This window comes from Perna viridis, chromosome 6 (genome assembly GCF_037379345.1).
Source record: "Perna viridis isolate PV_CMFRI_1.1 ecotype Kerala chromosome 6, ASM3737934v1, whole genome shotgun sequence".
In the NCBI taxonomy this organism is placed as follows: Eukaryota; Metazoa; Mollusca; class Bivalvia; order Mytilida; family Mytilidae; genus Perna; species Perna viridis.
In genome coordinates, this window is record NC_142450.1 from 7,602,721 (window position 1) to 7,608,018 (window position 5,298).

General features: G+C 34.1%; 1 pseudogene; it reads left to right on the plus strand.

Annotated features, from left to right (window-relative positions):
* The first annotated feature begins 1,004 nt into the window (after window positions 1-1,004).
* LOC148613504 (uncharacterized) lies at window positions 1,005-1,603 on the plus strand (annotated as a pseudogene).
* The last annotated feature ends 3,695 nt before the right edge of the window (window positions 1,604-5,298 follow it).

Below are 5,298 nucleotides of genomic sequence, written 5' to 3' on the forward strand. Positions count from 1 at the left end.
ATTCTCAAAATAACCACAGTTTCTTTCCAAAATTACACTATTTTGATAAGTTGCACATCAACATAACATTAAAAACATGAAGATAGTAACAAAATTAACTTCTTTTTATGGTGTAATAACGAAGAAATTAACAACTGATATTTTTCTTATGCGGAACCTTAAGGTCAAGACTTCTTGAGGCAACATGAGAGTGTTAAAATTAGCTTTGAAGGTCAAGAAAGTTTAGTGCGACCGACAGGAATTTCTGATACCGAATGGCAAGCGGTTTTTATATAGGGCTGTAGGAATTTTCTCATACTACAGTCAATGGATCCCGATATTTTCGGATAAAATCAAGCCGTTAGCACACGCAACGCAACTCCCCTTAAATACTGTCACTATTGAAGCTTTCGAAAATTTGAAATTGGATCTTGAAAATGCAAGCATTCGAGCTGTAGATAAGTCAATCCTATTAGTTGTAGAAACAAATGCATCTGACACCGTAATAGCCGGAAGTCTTAATCAGAATGGTAGGCCTGTTGTGTTATTTTTCTCGAACCTTGAACACTCATGACCTTGGACATTCGGTCGTGAAAAAAAAACATGTGCTATTGTTGAGTCTGTTTGGAAATGGAGACATTTACTTAGTGGCAAGCAATTCACACTTGTGACTGATCAGGAAGTCGTGTCGTGTATATTTAACCTAAGAGGGCAAGGCGAAATAAACCTATGACAAGATAATTCGTTGGAAGACAGAATTTAGCTGCTATAATTTTGATATAAAGTACCGACCTTGGTGTGATAATGCGACTCAGTAGATGATATTAAAATGTTATCAGAAATTGTTCCATCTCCGCCAAAGTGAGACCACAATATGCTAGACCAGAAACAGCACTCCCTGTCATTAAAGTTACTCAACCTTTTGAGAGATTGAGTGTAGATTTCAAAAGACTAGTTCGAACAAATATATTCTCACTATTATAGATGAATTTTCAAGATTTCCTTTCGCATATCCATGCTGTGACATGACAAGTGGAACTGTGATTCAGTGTTTACGTCAGCTCTTTGCCATATTATGTTTGCCTGCCTACATACACTTTGATAGAGGCCAATCGTTCATGAGCACGGAAGTAAAATCTTTTCTTCAAGGTCACGGAGTAGCCACTAGAACTACTCCATATAATCCACGGTGCAATGAGCAATGTGAAAGATACAATAGGATTATATGGAAATTCGTTACATTGGCACTGGAATCGCACGGAATGAAATGAAAGCCAATGGGAGGCTGTGTTACCTGACATGCTTCACTCAATTCGTAGTATCTTATGCACATCTACTAACTGTACTCCGCATGAGAGGTTTTTCAACTTCCCTAGACGATCGTCGTCTAGTCAATCTGTACCATCGTGGCTAGTTCTGTCTACATGAAAAGAAATGTCAAAAATTCGAAATATAAACCCTTGTAGAGGAGGTTGACTAACTTGAAGCTAGTCCAACATATGCACATGTTCGACTTTCTGACGGTCGTGAAACTACCTTGTCTCTTAGGCATTTAGCCCCTACAGAACTTAGAGACACTGAAATACTGATGAAACTGAAAATGAATCCGATAATTCACAAGTAAAATATGGAAGTGAGCAAACATATCCACAACATCAGTATGAACAAACCACTAATTTACAAGAACTCAGACGCTCTGCCCGCGTACCGAAGAAATCCAGCAGATACGACGTTAATGAATGATTATATTGACTTTATTAATGTTTGACCGTTAAGAAACATTACTTTGCATTACTTTACTTTACTTATGATCAAAGACCTTGTTAAGAATAAGATAACTTTTAAGAGAGGTGAATGGTGTAAATTAAGTTTAGTTTTGTGCTATTAGCTACATCTGATATTTCCCACCATTTCTTTCGCCTGTTCTGAAATTCCTCTTTTGTTATTGTAGAAGTTAGCAGTAGTCTGGACGGTAAAAAATAGTATATCTTCATTCGACAATCGTCCAATCAATCTGCTCAGTGCCTAATTATACTTCAGTAAAAGCGTCCATAAGCTTAAGAGAAATTACAAATTTATTGGAAACATATACAAATTTTCAAAAAGAAAATAACCAAGTCACTGTCAAGGAAAACTCTAAAGATGAAATAATTAAATTCAACGAGAGGCTGAAACCGTAAGATGTGTTCCGTTTGGAGGATTTACTGACTGAACAAAATGCAATAAGTTACCAGTTTCTTGTTTGAAAGTTGCGGAATTATTTTTAAAATAATTGTTTATTCTTTTTTAGTAATATTTTCCTTTAAATCGGAAATATGATCGTCATTTAATTAGGGATCTTATAAAAAATATTTTTCAGTACTTTGACATTGTCTCCCATTGTATTTGTCCGGTCACATTAATGCAATCGAGATAAATTGATTTTTATATTTTATCACTTGTTTTGGAAAAAAAACGCTAAAAGCGGAAGCAATCATTGTTATTTTATCGTTATTATTTCGGTATCACAGATAATTGAATGTCACAATTATTCGTAATAAATTGCCTTATGTTTTTTCATATGATAGTTGTAAATGGGTTTATATAAATTTACTTCTCATTACCGAATAAAATAATTAAATTTTAAAGCATTTAGAAAACATCCATTTTTATAATTCACTCGTCAATTTATTTTTAAGTTACAGATTTGAGATGATGTTTGGGGAGTCAAAGCTATGGCAGAAAATTCGGACAAAAATCTGGGTAGATGCCTCCTTTACCAGAGAAATGTAATCATTTAAGGGAAGGAAATCCCCACAAGAAAAACTAAAACCTCTGAGAGGTTAATCGCAAGGCTAATCATCCTACAAGACTATTAAAGGGCATCAATTAGCGATAGAGTTACCACTGAAATATTTCCTGCTATGAAACCTTGCAACGCGCACTGAACGACATCCTTAGGCATGACATCACTTTCGTCGTAGGTGACCTCAATGCTAAAATTGGAAGCAAAATTGAAGGAGAAGATGGTATTGAAGGTATCATTGAAATAAAAGATGAGTGGAATGATGATAACAACAACTCTAAAAAAAAAATACACCTACATTTTCAGACAATAATGGAGCACAGGTAAAGTTCCATATGATTGAAAGAAAGGCATCATCATCAAATTACTTTAAAAGGAGACCTAACAAATTGCAGTCTTTGGTGGAAAACTACGCCCATGGCAACAGTAACAAAAATAATGGACCAAATTGTCATCAAAAGAGTTGCTTTAATACTTCAGGATGGGCAGGCAGGTTTTAGAGCTGGACGAGGGGCAACGCAGCAATTATTTTGTGCTTCAATAATCCATCCATGAGCTGGCCATTGAATGGAATGCAATTTTTTTATGACATAATCTATTACGCACAAATGGAGAGTGAAGAAGGTGCAATCATTTTTTATACTTACCAGAAGACTTTGTAGAGAAAAATGGGAATGATTTGATTTATGTTTAGACAAAATTTGGATAATTTTCACATTTGCAAAAACTTGCATACAAACAAATAGTGTCGTTTAAAAATATATAAAACTATCCAGCTGAAATAAGCAACAATCCAAATATCCAAGAACTATTGTTACCACAACGGAGTGGTTCGAATAATGAGGGCAAACTCAATACATTCGCTGAGGATACTCAACTGTAAATAAAATCGAAGAATCAATTGAGAGAGTAATCAAGGGAACCAAGGTTATAACGGTAATCAAAAGAATGTAATCCAGGGACAAAGACCAGACATGGAAAAGAGACATACACAACAAAGAACATAAAGTAACTAAAATCATACATACAAAGTAACAAAAGTAAATGAGCAACTCGGACTCCACTAAAAACTGGGAGCATGGAACAGGAAGAAAACATGGAGAAAAGGTTCAAGGTAATAAAATCTCATGAGAAAGCAACGGGCGCAAAGATCAATATAAATAAAACAGACCCCTAGATTGACTGTCCTTGGGCTACTAGGGAGTGTACGACAGGACGAAGTTAGTAAAATATATAAAGTCTTAAAAATCGTCCAAATAAAGCGTATCAGAAAAATAGCAACGTACCCTGACCAGTACAAAAATTTGAACCCATCTTCCTGTGACGTGAAGTTTTAAGCGGTCACTTAGTATATGTATAAGCGGTAGAGGTCACCACAAATTTGATTGTAACATCCTATTGAAAGCGTAGTTTGGGTTGTGTTCAATGCAGATGGTGGACACAACAAATACTGACACTGAATTTATTGACACTTTTACATTTTGAAAATTCCATATGTGTGCAAGATGCAATCCTTTTTTATAATTTCTAATTATTTTCACATATTCATTGCGACATTTAATAAGTTTTAAGCAGTGTGTATGCTATTGCTGGTTTTGTATCAACCTGTCCTATCTATACACGATATACTATAATGCACACAATAATACAAATATGATACCAGTACCTGACCAAACAAACAATGTTGGACAAGAATCTAATTTTCCTTCTAATTCTAAACCAGGCGGGGTTACTCAAGTTAGCTGTTATTATAAAAAGCATAATTGCCATGATGATATTCAAAATTTCTGAAATGAAAATAGAAAAATATTACATTAACAGAAGGGTCCAGGAGTCTGAATCGCTCACCTGTTAACTGTTAAGAGGCTCTGCCAGAGAGCACCAGGCAGTGGTAATCACCTAAAAAAATAAATTTAGCTGAAAACTTTTTTGTCAGTTAGATATATCATACTGACTAAGAAACAATGATTTTTTTTAATAATTGTTGTTTTACGATTTGAAAGGCTGTGAAAGTAAAAAATAAAATCCTTGGTATTAAATTTGGCATTTTGCCAATTAAGTCCCGAAAACTGGTTAAATTCACAAAATTAAGAAAAACATATATTTTCAAGGTTTTTAGTAATGATTTTACAAATCATTGTAACAGATATTCTTGAAGGTATTCCATATTTGTTGAATCAATATTAGATCTCCTAAAATACGGATTCAAATCTTTGGTATAAAAGTTGGCACTTTGCCAATTTTATCTTGTAATCAAGGAAAAATCACAAAATTGAGAAAAGTAAATTTTTTTGTATTTTTGAGTCATAATTTTACAAATAAATGTTACAACGTATGTCCTTTAATATACAGACGAGTCCCCTAATTCGGTGAATCATCCATGTTTGTGCACCACCTAAAGCACAAATATTTCAATGAATTTACATTCCAAAAAAAATGGATATTGTATAATGCAACAAAGGCAAACCATCAATAAAACCATCTGTAAATTTTGTTGAAGATTCCAGAAAAGAGATTTTCCCATCTTCTGTTTT